Consider the following 15,775-nt stretch of genomic DNA (forward strand, 5'->3'; position numbering starts at 1 on the left):
GACTCCGGACTTCCGCCACAACGCCGGCTCGCGCCCCACGCCGCGATGACATAACGTTCGCGCTCTACCCGGGAGCCGAATGGCACTTATTGACCGTTCTGAACGTCATCTCCCGGAAGCCAGCAACATAAAGTGCCTCGAGTGTATAATGATGTCTTAAAAAAAAAAAAAAGTTTTAAAAAATTGGTAGGTTTTACGAGAATGAACATTTCTAGAGCTTTGATGCTTTGGGTATCCATTTTCTATAATGATAATCTTAGGTGATAACGCTCAAAATATCAAACAGAACTTCACACCTGTTTTTACCTTTTGTTGTTATTATTGACAGCACCAGCTAGATCAAAATAGTGGGCTTTATCTCACTCTTCATACACAGATAAATGCGGAATCCTGTAGTTTATAGTCTGACATATTCCAGAACTTCATAGAAATTGACGAGGAATTGACCTAGAAACTTTAAGAAACTGACAAGAAATTCAGGCTTTCTTGGGAGTTGTGCTTCGGGAAAGAGCGAAAAATGAGTAACACATTCCCTTGCTGGTTCCCTGGGTTGGGAGGGGCGCATGAGTTGGTCCCTTAAATGGGATGAGGGCGGGGGCAGATCTGGGGGTCTTTTGGCAGGGGTGGCTTAGGAGGTATGCCCACCCACCCCCCACCCCCTTGGTGCTGTGTGCAGGGATCATGAGTAATACCCTCTTTCTGCTCAGGACATCACAGAAGTAGCAGTTGGGTTTTTGGTCTTTTTGTACCTTGTTTATAATTTGTTCAGGCTTTACTTCAGTTCAATTCAGTCCCTCAGTCCTGTCCAACTCTTTGTGACCCCATGGACTGCAGCATGCCAGGCTTCCCGGTCCATCACCAACTCCCTGGAGCTTGCTCAAAACTTGCAAGCAGTTATTTTTAGTCCTTTAGTTTCTTTATATTCTGTTGCTCAAGGAGACATTTGTCCACATGCAAACACTGTAGCAAAGGGTCCCAAGTCCTCAGTCTCTCTCATTCCCGCCCTGTGAGCTTTCACACCCCTTGTTTTTAAGGGTTAAGGGGCTGAAGTTTTCCTCTTCTGAAGCATCTTCCTGCTGGACAGGGGTCTCAGACCCTAGCTTACACTGCTGCTGCTGCTGCTAAGTCGCTTCAGTAGTGTCTGACTCTGTGCAACCCCATAGACGGCAGCCCACCAGGCTTCCCGTCCCTGGGATTCTCCAGGCAAGACCACTGGAGTGGGTTGCCATTTCCTTCTCCAATGCATGAAAGTGAAAAGTGAAAGTGAAGTCACTCAGTCGTGTCCGACTCTAGCCACCCCATGGACTGCAGCCTACCAGGCTCCTCCATCCATGGGATTTTCTAGGCAAAAGTACTGGAGCAGGGTGCCATTGTGTAGAAGTCCCTTGCTGACTGTTTCAAGGACATGTAGGGACCTGGGCCACCCTCTGCTGGAATGGATTGAAACCCTTGAGCCATAATGAGCCTTACTTGAAACTGCTGGAGCCTATAAGATACAAAGTTAACCAAAAGATTAACCAGACAAGGGCCAAAAAGAGCAATAATGGCCACTAAGGAGCCTAGAAATGGAAGGAACCAAGTTAACTTTGGGAGTAGGGCTCCTGTAACTGTTGACCAGACAGTGAGATTGTGTTGCTCTTGCCAAAATTGTGAAGCCTTTCTGCAGGTGAGTATTTCTTTAATATTAACATCCACCTGTCCTGTTGCATTGATCTGGGCACAGCAGGAAGTATTAGTTACCAAACACACTCTGCCTTGTTCTGCCAGAAAGTAACAAAGAGCCAGGCAATTATGAAGAACTATATTAGCCAAAGAGACAAGAAGAGACAAGAAAGGTCTTAGGTCCCATTAAGGCTTGTTCTATCAGTTCCATCACATAACCACAGTCAGGTGAAATTTCTCAGTGTTACTTCATGATAAGTTAAACCTCCATGTAGAGCTGCCTGTCCTATGGCTAGCCCTGCCCTGTGCTAAGATCATTCCTTTTGCTCTCCAGATTCGGGAGTGAGCCAGCCTGGTCCTATTATAGATAATATCCCTCTTATCCCTATAAACCATACAGGACACTCTCACACAAAGTGGACATCATCAGTGCATTTACAGGCCATAGTATGAAGGCCTTGGAAAAGGGCATGGCCTGGCATAACTCCATAACATGATGTTTTGGGTGTCTTCAGAGGAAAACAAGCGGAGAAGGCAATGGCACCCCACTCCAGTACTCCTGCCTGGAAAATCCCATGTATGGAGGAGCCTGGTAGGCTGCAATCCATTGGGTCGCTGAGGGTCGGACACGACTGAGCTACTTCACTTTCACTTTTCACTTTCATGCATTGGAGGGGGAAATGGCAACCCACTCCAGTATTCTTGCCTGGAGAATCCCAGGGACGGGGGAGCCTGGTGGGCTGCCATCTATGGGGTCACACAGAGTCGGACACGACTGAAGTGACTTAGCAGAGGAAAACAAACCCTTAAAGGGGGCAGACCTGAATGTCTTACTGTTGTTCAGAGCTGATAGTCCTTAAGGACATAGCTGTCGCTAGTACCTATGCAACTAGGAGACCACAAATCTTTATGTTGGTAATTTAGAGTATATCATGTTATAAAGGTCTTCATGAAATGCTTGAGTGTGATCTGGTTGGTTTCGTCAGAGTTAACAATTGTAGTCCAGCTCATTATTTGCTCAGTGTCCCACAGGCGGGTTGAATTGGATTGACAAGGTGGATGAGATGTTTCTTTCAACCATTCACACTCCCCTTCCATGTTGTTTAGGAAGACGGAGCCATAGTTTGAAACAGGACACAGGTGGGGGAGGTTGTAAGTACAGTTTCTCCCTACATAAGAGGCAGAATATCTGCTGTAATTCTGTCTCCGATTGCGGGGGGGTGGGGGCAGGCATACAAAACAAGTACCATTTGTGCAGTTTAACATAGCGTGCCCCATGCCTTGGGTAGTTGTATAGGGGATTCAGGTTAAGGCATTGTAATAGCCCCCTGGAAAGTGCAAGTGTGACTAGCAGAGAGGGAAGGGGTGGCAATTGTCCCCAATTTAGTTGGTTAATCAATACTGGAACCGGAAGGATCAGGGGAAATGCAAGAGGAGGGCCAGTATCCAGCTGGGGTGGTGAGTGTTGATGGTATATCCCACATTATTTTAAATGTTCTCTTTTGGGCATGATTTTGGAAATGTTGATAAGTGAGCGTTCTCACTATTTTTCCCTGGTTACAAGGACTAGTAGGGCACACAGAGTCAATAACAGAGCATTTTTGGGGTGGAGAATTTTCCCTTAAACCAGCATGGACAAGGGAGTTAATTCTCTGGCGAGGGTGGCCGAGCAAACCAGTAGGATGCAAGCAACAGCACAATAGCAAATAGGAGTCCAACTCACACACCGTTTTACTTACCTGCGGATCATGCCTGTGCTCGCAATAGGCTTCTCAGGGTTTCCACTGGCTCACAGATGTGTTGCTCTTCTCTAATGACTTGTGGGGGTTTTGGAGGTAATAGCTTTAGTCTAGACAAATGTACCCAAATAGATATCCCTTGCAGTTTGACAGCAGTCAGGATGGCTAAAATTACTTCACAATAGCCTTTCCATTTTGGTAAATAGTTGGTCTTCGGGGGAACCGCTCTTTCCAGGTTTTAAGAAGAGCCTGGTTCCCAGGGTTTATTTGTGAAGGAACTGCCCCTTGCAGTGTGTTTTTAGTCAGGGCTGGCAGTGCCTTGTGGGCATAGTCATAGATTGCCTTATGAACTTGTCCTAGATTAGTAATATACCACAGTGTCCAGCTCACTTCCACATCTAGTACAATGTCAATAGTAAGGAAAGGCCTCCCACTGGCCATTTCTGAGCTAAGCCTCAGACCACTCCTGGGGGCTACATGGACCCCGAGGACTGCAAGAAGAAGCAAGTGTCATGAGTTTCTTGGCAGAGCTTTGCTAAGGTTTTCTTTAAAGTATGGTTCATTTTCTCCATCTTCCCTAAAGACTGGAGGTCTTCAAGTATGGAGGCCAAGAAGTATGTAGCTTGTAATCAATCCCTAGGGCCCTTGTGAGCCCCTGTGTGATTTTGGCTATAAAAGGGGGCCTGCTATTGCCCTGGAGGGGAAGTTCAAACCAAGGAATTATTTCTTTTATAAAGGACTTAGATTTCAGTAGCCTTTTCAGGTAGAGTGGGGAAGGCTTCAACCCATCCTGTGAAAATATCAACAAATACACAAGAAGATACAGCCTCACCACGGGGGCATTTGGGTAAAATCTAACTGCCAGCCAGTCTTCCCTGTGTGTGTCCCTTGAGGTTGAACTGGCCTGAGTAGCAAAGGGTGGATTGGATGGGTTTGTGGGTTATTACAGGCACACAAATCGTAGGCAGGGGTTACTTGTTTTACTGTTCTTTGGAGCCCCTTTCCTGGAAGAGCCTTTTGCATGAAGCGCCATAGGGCATCCCTGCCCCAGTGGCTGGCATCAGGCAAGCTCTTAGCGAGTTTCCGTTGTTGAACCTTAGGGATTAGAGCCTTGTGAGCCTTCAGGCCAGCCTGTGCTTCCTTTCTTATAGCCCCATTTCTCAGCATTTTCTTCTTCCTATGGGGAATACTGGGAAAATCTAGGAAGTTCAGGAGGGCCAATCACTAGGGCCATAACTTGATCAGGTTCTTGTGGTCAAGCTGCCTGTTTTGCAGTTTGATCAGCTTTGCTGTTCCTGTAGCTCACAAAAGATCCATCCTTCAGTGGATTACTGCTACCTGGCTTGGGAACTGCACTGTTTCTAGAAAGCCAGAATTAAATCTTTATGATTTTAAAGAGAATTTCTATCAGTTAACATTCCTCTTTGCTAAGTATTGGGGCAACCATACAGTTAACAGAATAAGTCTCAATTTTTTAATAGAGCCTGGTCACAGGTCATGGAGCATTTGATCTTTATTTAAGCATAGATTACAGCAATAAGCTTCAGGAAAAAAAAAAACAACTTAGAATGTCTTTTTAATAACTCAAACTACAGGAAGGGGCTGTCTGGGAGGTGAGTTTTAGGCAGTAAATAGAGATTACTTACGTAAGTATAATTGATCATATAGGTTCTTTTAAATTGGCTATGCTGGACTTTTCATAAGGAGGTCTCAGACTAAACTTTTAAAAGACCTCCCAGGACCCAGGAAAGCCATGCCAAGGGTTTATCACAGATTTTGCCTAGCAGATTTGAAGAAATTTCTCCCTTTCTGTGGCTTTTCCCCCAAATGACCTTGAAATTCTTGCATTTGTTTGGAGGTGGGCTTCCTTATTTACTGGATAAAGTTCCTGGGAAACTCTGAGTTTCCGGTTTCTGGAGGAATCAGGTAGAGAGAAAATATAAATGCTTCAATTCTACTTAGCATTGTAATTTACCAAACTGCTGTAAATCATAATTAGCTTTAAGGGAAGGGTTTTCTTATATATGGTGAACATATATAAGAACATATAATATCTCAGACAGAACAAAAGAATTATAACCATACCCATCAGTTTACTCGGTCCTATGTAATTAACAGTTTTCTAGAGCTATCAAGTTTACCTAGTTCAGTAGAATGATATGAAAGTTATCAGAAACCTGTATTTGTCAGAAAACCCTTTCTATGAATCTTCCTGAAATGAAACATTTTTTTTATATTTACATTATTGAAGTACAGTTGATTTACAATGTGTTAATTTCTGTTGTACTGCACAGTGATTCAGTTACATATATATATACACACACATATATACACACATACACACATTCTTTTTCATATTCTTTCCCATTATACTTTTTCACAGAATATTGTATATAGTTTCCTGCCCTCTACAGTAGGGCCTTGTTTATCCATTCAATATGTAATAGTTTGCACCTGCTAATCCTGAACTCCCAATCCTGAATGCCCTAGCTTGGCAACCACAGGTGTGTTCTCTGTATCTGTAAGTCTGTTTCTGTTTTGTGATATATGGTATTTGTCTTTCTGTCTCTGAACTACTTCACTTAGTGTGATGATCTCTAGTTGCATCCACATTGCTGCAAATGGCATTATTTCATTCTTTTCACGGCTGAGTAGTATTCCACTGTCTATATGTACCATGTCTTCTTTATTCATTCATTTATAGATGAACGTTTAGGTTATTTCCATGCCTTGGCTGTTGTGAACAGTGCTGGTGTGAACATAGGTGGAGTGGCAGCTGTCCTGATTATATCCCTAGTGATACCTACAATTGCTTCACTCACTTACCTGATATTTTCAAAAAGTTGCTTTCCGTTTCCAAACCTTGGACTTGATATAGTTCCCTGCCATAGAAGTGGGAGGAGCAGAACAAAGTATTTGAAAATTTTCTAGCGTATGTGTCCTGGTGTGGGAGCAGGCAAAAATACAGGCACTGTGTGTGCACAGGCAGAGCTGATACCAGCTGGTATTCTGGATAGCTGCCCTGGAAACAGCTATTTGAGTTGTGTGACAGTAAACGAACTTTAAATTTTATTTGCAAAACGGAGTGCTCTTTTCTAATTTCGAAAGGGCACCATATGGGGCAATAGCAGCCCTGCTTCAGAGCAGGCTCTGGAATTAGACAGCTGTGCAACTTGCCATCTGTGAAGACATGGGCTGAGTTTTTCTCTCTCTCTCTCTGAGATATATATATCTGAAATACTTTGCTGTATATCTGGAACTAATACATTGTAAAATTAACTAGAATTTAATAAAAAATAACTGATATAAAAATAATATACAATATGGAGTTAGTCACATTACTGTTGTCAGTAGCAAACATTTATTAAAAGCCAACTTTGAACATCACTAGAGAAGGAAATGGCAACCCACTTCAGTAGTCTTGCCTGGAAAATCCCTTGGATGGAGGAATGTGGTAGACTACAGTCCGTGGGGCCGCAAAGAATCCGACACGACTGAGCGACTTCACTTTCACTTTGAACATCATATCACAAGAAAACAAGCCTTCATTTGTCCATGTTTCCCCATCACTTACTGATCCCTTTCTCTGCTCTCCTTTGCAACCAAACTCCCCCTCAAGAGTTGACCATGCTCCTCCCAATCCCTCCGCGCCCCTCCTCTCACACTGCCTCCCATCAGGCTTTCACGGCCATCATTCCATCCAAACTATTCTGCCGAGAGGACCAATGACCTCCATGTCACCAAATCTAATGGTTCAGTGGTCATCTTTTCAGCAAAAGTTGATTATTATCTTCCTCTTAATGAACTTCTTCTCTTGTTTCCAGGACACGGCACTCTCTCAGCTTTTGTCCTGGGTTGGTTGTTTCTTCTCAAGTCTCCTTGGCTGCTTCCTCTTCTTCCAGACCTCTCTCACCACTAATGGGCTTTGGTCCTAGGCTTTTTTCTCTCTCTACCTCCCTCCTTCTCTCTCTCATTCCCTCCCTCTCACACATAAAAAGCTGTACATATTTAACATGTAAGTCTTCCCTTAACTGTACTCACTCCCTTGGTGATCTCCTGCAGCCTAATGTCATCACATTAGTCAGTGACAGAGCTGAGACCCAAATCCAAGCAGTCTAATGGGAACATGTGCTCTTAAACCATAGTCCTTTGACACAGTCATGTGTTCAGTAGGTTACAAGATGATTCACCTGGTATGAGTCCATGTTTATCAAATATACTTATGAATTTATAAGAAAGCCGCCTGAAAGAATATATACCAAATATATTTGCACTGTGATCTCTGGATGGATAAATTATGACTCAATGGTTTAGCTATATATTTTACATCTTCAACAATGAAAATATAGCATTTTTGTCATAAGGAAAACATTCTGACAGACTTAAAATTCAGGATTCCAGATAAACTTCATTTCATCATTCTCTGTTTCATAAATAATCTCATTCCATACACTTTTTAAGTTGTTCAACCATGATATCAAAAATCACAAGGCACTTTAAGGGCAGATTTTTTTGGTGTTTCCAGCAGACACAGACAATGGAGCTACTATAGCCATATGTCTGATACAATGCAGTGCTGAGTCCATTTTACAGTGAGGATACAGAAAGTGTGTTGGTGAGTTTGTCTTAATCTCATAAAATATCATCTCAACAGTAGACACCCCTTTTCCACATCCTAAATAGAAATTTCCTGAATATTAATACAAACACCTTCTATGGCTTATATTGAGTAAATAGGAATAACTTTTTACTGCTTCACCAGTCTCAAGAATTTTAGATTATTCTGGAGATAAAATATAAGCATGGGTATATTTCCCTCTCCCTAAGAAAACCAGTGTAAAAGTAAGTTTATGTGTTGGTGCAAAGTCATATCCGACTCTGCGACCCCATGGACTGTAGCCCGTCCAGCTCCTCTGTCCATGGGATTTTGTAGGCAAGAATACTGGAGTGAGTTGCCATTTCCTTCTCCATGGGATCTTCCTGACCCAGGGATTGAACCCGTATCTCCTGCATTGGCAGGCAGATTCTTTACCACTGAGCTGCCTGGTATGCCCATAAAAGGAAATACTTAAGGCTAAAGTGGCCACTGCTTGGTGCTAAGTACTGCATGATGCTGGCCTCCAACTGTTGGAGTGCGTGAAATGTCTAACAGGCAAAAAAGGGGAGGAAGAAGTGCTTGTGTGTGGGAAAGGAGAGAACTTTCCAGTTTCTGATTATTAAACTGCCTTATTTAGAGCTCTCTTTGAGCAAACACTGGCACATGGCCCAGGATCCTAACTTGTGACTGTTTGAGCTCTGCTGAAGGACTTTAAGGGAAGTCCTGACCTGCTGTTCTGAAGTGGAAACTTGGTAAATTGTTTATAATGGATAGGATAACAAAAGAAAAAAAAATCCCATCTCCTTATAGCAACTTTCCCATTCCTTCTATTTCCCTGATATTTTGTTTACTTGTCTACAGAATATAACACAGACACTTCTGCTTTTTGCCATAATCCTTTCCTGAAAGCCATGTCTTCAAAGCACTGAAAGTAACTTCTACTTTTATCAGAAACCACATTACAGTTAGACTTTGCATTTCTGATAGAGAATGCAGAATAAGCAAAGTTTGATGTGACTAACACCATAATAGTACTCCCTTACCTTTGTCTGGCCCTTTGCAGCTTTCTAAGACACTTTCACACCTGCAACACAGGAGACTTGGGTTCAATCCCTGGGTTGGGAAGATCCCCTGGAGAAGGGAATGGCTACCCACTTCAGTATTCTTGCCTGGAGAATTCCATGGACAGAGGAGTGTGGTGGTCTACAGTCCACTGGGGTCTCAAAGAGTTGGACGCTGCTGAGCAACTAACACTTCCACTTTTTCACTTGTTTCACATATGTAAATTAATTTGATTCTCTTGACAAATCAGAGAAGATGATATTATTACTTCTATTGTGCAAATGGAGAAAATGGGACAGAGGAAGATGAATCAGCCTACTCAGGATCACTTAGGTGGTAGATAATAGAGGGGCCCATCTTGCAGACCTTTTAGTAGAACCAGAACCAGAGGTACTTCGTTTCTTCCTCAAATCAACAGAAAACAGCTACCACGTAAATCAGCACACTCCCATCATCTTGAAGTTAACGTCAATGTTCTTGTCAAATCACACCTGCATTTTTTCATAATCTCAAGGCCAATTAATCTCATCTTTGCCATTCATTCTTTTGCTCATTAAATTTTTTTTTGTCTTTACTCATACCCAAACTGTCTTATGCTTCCTTTCCCGCTTTTTTCCACCTCTGGCCTCTTTGAATCTTTTTCCACTCTAAAAGCCACAATTTCTTTGTAAGCACCCTAATCTATATCCACAACTTCCTCACAGAACCATACCTTCACCTTCTTGCCTTGATTGAAACCTGCCATTCCCCTAAGGACATCACTCCCCTTGAGCCCTGACAAACAAAAACGCCCTGCTTTTTCTGCCCCACTTCCAGCATGCTGAAGCAATCTGGAAGCAATGTTGGCATTCTCCAGCTTCTGACTGCCAGTCCAGGTGATCCCATCCCTACCTGTATGCACCTCCCCACCCTGTGCGCCCTTTTGAGTATCATGTTGTAGCACGAAGCACAACCACATCACACACCAGCTTCTCGGTCACTCCCTCAGATAAACAGAGAGCTTCAGCACCTGGCCCACAAATGCTGCCACAGTCCCCTGTTATCTCAGACAACCCCAGCACCCGTGATTCATAGCTTCTCAGTCACATAAAGGGACTGCGTTTGCTTCCATTCCTCTTTAACACAACTCATTCCTGTGGCAAAATCCCAACCTGACATCTTCCAGATGCTCTGAAAAACCTAAACGTTAGTGACTCTTCACAACTCTGAAAGCACCCGTCCTAGCAACTTTCACTCTCTCCTGACTTCTTAGTGACTTCTGTTCTTGATCTTTCTTCAGTGCTTTCTGTTGGATTCCCACCTTCACTTCTCTCCCTTCCCAGCATAAACTCCCAAAGCCCATCATTTCCCAGAATTGCTTCTGGGCACCCACCATGCCCTCCCTTTATTTTTGCTGTACTGCCAACTAACTTGCTATTGCCTGTGGTTATCTCAGTGGTTAAAGGCAAGAGCTGGGGAGTCAGACTTCCTCAATTTCTACCATTTAGTAGTGATTCCATCTTAGATGAATCATTAATTTTTCAGGGCTTTCAGTTTCTCAGTTGGGAAATATAATAGAGTACTTAGGACCATCACAAGTTATTATGAAGATTAATTGAGATAATGTACGTGAAGTGCTTAGAACAGTATTATGCCTCACACATAAGTGCTCAAAAATCTTTACTGTTATTACAAATAAACTGCTTGATGCTGCTTCTTAAAAGAATCACATAATCAAATTAATAAGTGCCAATATATGCCCAAATCTGCAAAGCAAAACACAAATCAACAAACATCCCCCTTTTTCACCCCTCTCCCTAGATACTGCCCACTGAAAGGAGATACTTGAGAAAATACCCTTGTAGGGCCTGAGAACCTCTGAGATATGTGTTGGTGCTCAATCGCTCAGTCATGTCTGACTCTTTGCGTCCCCATGAATTGTAGCCCACCAGGCTCCTCTGTTCATAGGATTTCCCAGGCAACAATATTGGAATGGGTTGCCATTTCCTCCTCCAGGGCATATTCCTGACCCAGGGATCAAACCACCTCTCCTTCCCTGACAGGCGGATCCTTTACCACCTGGGAAGCCCAAGGACCTCTGATATCACCATGTTAACTATTTGTCCTCCTCATCTAAGGTAGATGGGATTAACAGACTGGCTAATTTCTTTTATTCTTAGGGCAATAACAGCAAGGATTTCAGGTGACTACTTCCCAGAAGACAGACTAGAAGAAACAGGCATTGACATGAATAGACATCTCACAAAGGAGAAAACATAAATGGCTAAGGAATATGTTAAAAGATGCATATCTTCATTAATAGTCAGGAAAATGCAAGTTGGAACTACAATGAAATAACATTGCACATTCCTGAAACTGGAAAACTAAGAAATTTAACCATGTCAGGTGTTGGACAGAATATGCTAATAGGCATATAAATGGTACAGTCACTTTGCGAAACATTAAGAGATTACCTTGTAAAGCCAAATACTTACTCCATAGACTAGCCATTCCACCCCCATGAACCTCTCTCTTGTGGGCCTCAGGACAATTTTCAGAACCAGACAAAACTGCCAGCAACTCTAACCACTGATAGAATGGATTAAGTAGTGATACAGTGGTACATTCACACCAAAGAATATTAAACACACACAGAAATGAAATATAAAAGCAATAACAACATGGCGGGATCTTAGAAACAATGATGAAAGGAAAAGAAAAAACCACATCTCTAACAAGTAAATAGTATAATGACATTTTACATTTATCAATCCACTTAATTCTTCCAACATTGCTCTCATTTGACAAGTGAGGAACTGAAGGCACAGAGAGTTTAAAAAACTTGCTGACAAGGGGAAGGTTCCAGGATCCAGCTAACATTTACTTCATGCTTACCATACCATGTACTTTCCTGCTGCTGCTGCTGCTAAGTCACTTCAGTTGTGTCCAACTCTGTGCAACCCCATAGACAGCAGCCCACCAGGCTCCTCTGTCCCTGGGATTCTCCAGGCAAGAACACTGGAGTGGGTTGCCATTTCCTTCTCCAATGCATGAAAGTGAAAGTGAAGTCGCTCAGTCATGTCCGACTTTCCTAGGTTATTATTTTATGAGAAATGCTCCACATAAAATGTTCTTGATTTTTTTTTTTTTTTTTCCTGACTAATCTTTCTTCCAAAATCAACACCTTGAGTCAGGAGTGAAGGACCCAGTTTATCATATGCCTTTGCGCCCTTCCCCTAACCCTATCACCAAAGTGCAAACTCACTGGATAGTTGGATCTTTACTTAAATGGTCTTCTGAACTATTTTCTAGATTTCTCACTTGGAAGCAGACTGTGACTCACTGTCAACACCCTAAAGCCCTGAAGCCTTGAACTTCCCTTTAGTCTACACTTTTCAGAATGCCAGTAACTAAGAGGTCTGAAAATGGAGGAATTTTATTCCCAGAAAGCATTCACACACCACCCTGCCCTTCACCCCAGACTTTACGTGACACTCCTAAGACCCAAAGGACAGAACTTGAGCAGCTAGAGGAAGGTCATTTCTTCTTGCATCACAATCTTAAGAATGATGCTTGTAAACCTGTGACTAAGCACTATATAGCAGGAAGGGGAGGAGAGCCAGGAATCCAAAACCTGTATTTTAATCTCAAGTTCTATTACTTAGCTGTACAACATTGGGCAAATTCAAATTCTCTGGTGTTCATTTACTTTAGTTACACACTTTGTTCAGTCAACCTTGACAGGCATTTATCGAATGCTTCCTAGGTGCCATGCACCCTGCCAAGCATGGTATCCGGAGAAGCACTGGGACTATAGGGATGCATAAGACCTTGTTAGCTACGGACAACCTCCCAGCCACTAAGGAGCTGTCTTTCCAGAGTGAAAAACTGTGTTATCTTGGTGCCTGAGATAGTTAAGCAGAGTGTGGGTAACCTTGTGGTGGAGATGTAGAGACTGGACGAAATGTCAGCATACTCTTGTGGTTAAGAGCTTAGCTCTGGGGTCAGTTATAACTAAATGTATCCTGGCTTTAACTCTGATGAACTCTGTGATTTCTGGCAAGTTATGTAACCTCCTGAAGAATCAGTTTACTCATCTCTGAAACAGATAATACTATATATACTATAGAGCGCCGAAGAATTGATGCTTTTGAACTGTGGTGTTGGAGAAGACTCTTGAGAGTCCCTTGGGCTGCAAGGAGATCCAACCAGTCCATCCTGAAGGAGATAAGCCCTGGGATTTCTTTGGAAGGAATGATGCTAAAGTTGAAACTCCAGTACTTTGGCCACCTCATGCAAAGAGTTGACTCATTGGAAAAGACTCTGATGCTGGGAGGGATTGGGGGCAGGAGGAGAGGGGGATGACAGAGGATGAGATGGCTGGATGGCATCACTGACTCAAGGGACGTGAGTCTGAGTGAACTCAGGGAGTTGGTGATGGACAGGGAGGCCTGGCGTGCTGCGATTCATGGGGTCGCAAAGAGTCGGACACGACTGAGTGACTGATCTGATCTGATACTATATTTATATATACTATGTTATGTATATATATACTATGATTATACTATATTCAATTTGAGAATCAAATATGATAAATGCATATAAAAGGAGGTTGAGATTCATGATAAATAAATGTTACCTGTCCTCTTCATTCTCCTCTTCATATTATTACTGTTAATACATCATTTGTTTCTCCATAAGGCACTGTGACAGAGTTTGGAGATTTAGACAGAAGTTGTCCATCGTCTTGCTTGGCTCTAGCTGGAGGATGGTACTTTAGATGGATATTCAGATCTTGTACCCCAAGACGGTTCCTGAAAATGTTGACATGTTTTAACAGGATGATTACAGGCCAGCACAAAGTGAAATTGATCTTGGAGGAGGTTATTTATAAATATTCTGAAATATGGAAGGAGGTATAATTAATCATAGAATAAGCAAGAGGATGCATTTTAAACTAAGGATGGGTCAGTACATTCTTTGGGGAGATGTTTAAATGAGTGAAAATCATGGTAAATAAATTTGACTTAATCTAAAAAACTGTGGTCCAGAATTATATCAGAAATGAATGATGAATATGATTATAAAGAAATTGTAATTAACTTCTTATGTATTAAAAATGCATGCATTTCAAAAGTATAAACTGAGCAAAAATATTTGCTATGTTTTGTCATTTATGTATATGACAAAGGGCTAGTGTTGTGAATATACTAAAGAAATCTTACAAATACATAAGATGGTGAATAACTCAGTAGAAAAATGGATAAAAGACTTAGCTTATTTAGGAAAAAAGACACAAATCTGGGCAATATGTGTGACCCCATGGACTGTAGCCCACCAGGTGCCTCTGTCCATGGGGTTTTCCAGGCAAGAATACTGCAGTGGGTTGCCATTTTCTTCTCCAGGGGATCTTCCAGACTCAGGGATTGAAACCATGTCTCCTGCATTGGCAGGTGAATCCTTTACCACTGACGCACCTGAGAAGCAAAAATGATCTTACAGATACACAAATTCATATCGCACAAAGTTCTATATGTATGGATGTTCACTAAGAATTATTTGTAAGAGCCAAAAAAAAGTTCATTAGTGAATAGCTGTTTAAACAATGACAGACCCATGCAATGAATAATGAGGTAAGTCTACATATATTGATTAAAAAATGCTGTTCACAGTATATTGTTAAATTAAAAAGACAAAGAACAGTGTGCATAGTATGGTTCTGTTTAAAAAAAAGAAGATACAAAAAAAGATATATGCATAGACATGCTCCAGAAGGAAACACAAGGCATTTCTGTGGTGGTTACTTCTGGGGATATAGGAAGGAAATGTTTGCTTTTCACTGAATTCTCTCTATACTGTTTGAAAACTTTACCAAGAATATGTTTTACTTTTATAATTAAAGAAAGAAACAAAACCTCAGCTTAAAAATTCTAAATAGCAAACGGGAACCATTGCAATGTCTGAAAGTAGTTTTCATCACTAAATATGTTGTTGCCTTAGAATGAACTTTCCTGTGCAACTCTCATGCCATTAGCTGATTCCTCCATTCTAGGGAAGCATTTCTTCATTTACTTATCTAACCCTTAGCTGTGCTTGCTTTATGTCAGACCCTATTTTAAGTGCTCTCATCATGATACAATCATGAGGGGGTTGTTATTATCCCCATAGTGGGGATCAGGAAGATGAGGCACACAGAGGTTAAATTACTTAACCAGGGTCACGGTGCTAGTAAGCTCTAGAACTAAGATTCAAACCCAGACTGTCTGGCTCTAGAGAAGCCATGCCTTAATCCATGCTTTTGTTGCCTTTGGAAGTCTTTAGAAGCTTTGAGTTCTTGCCAGGTAATCTGGTCGTATGATCTGCTGAAAGGAACTTATGCCATGCATAGCCCCCAGCTCTCCTTGGGACACCCCAGGTGCAACCTACCCACATTTCTGACCCTTTGTAGGATCTAAGAGGGAAACAAACACTGTAAACAAGACTAAGCCCTGCTGGGCATGGAGTAATAACAGGACCTTTTAGCAGCTCTCAAGGTCAACACAATACCTCAACACAGCATATCTTTGTAGAAATATTCTTACTGTTAATTGGCATCTTCAAAGATGAAAGGGTTGATCTCAGTCAGCTGTTAGGTAAAATGTGGCTGATCCATAGCCGGTAGAGACTGCTGAACCAAGAAGGACTGCTGTGGAGATTAAAGGCTGAATTGATCGGCTGAATTCCAATGTTTTCAATA

This window comes from Bison bison, unplaced genomic scaffold (assembly GCF_000754665.1).
Source record: "Bison bison bison isolate TAMUID 2011002044 unplaced genomic scaffold, Bison_UMD1.0 scf7180017864473, whole genome shotgun sequence".
NCBI classification, from domain to species: domain Eukaryota; kingdom Metazoa; phylum Chordata; class Mammalia; order Artiodactyla; family Bovidae; genus Bison; species Bison bison.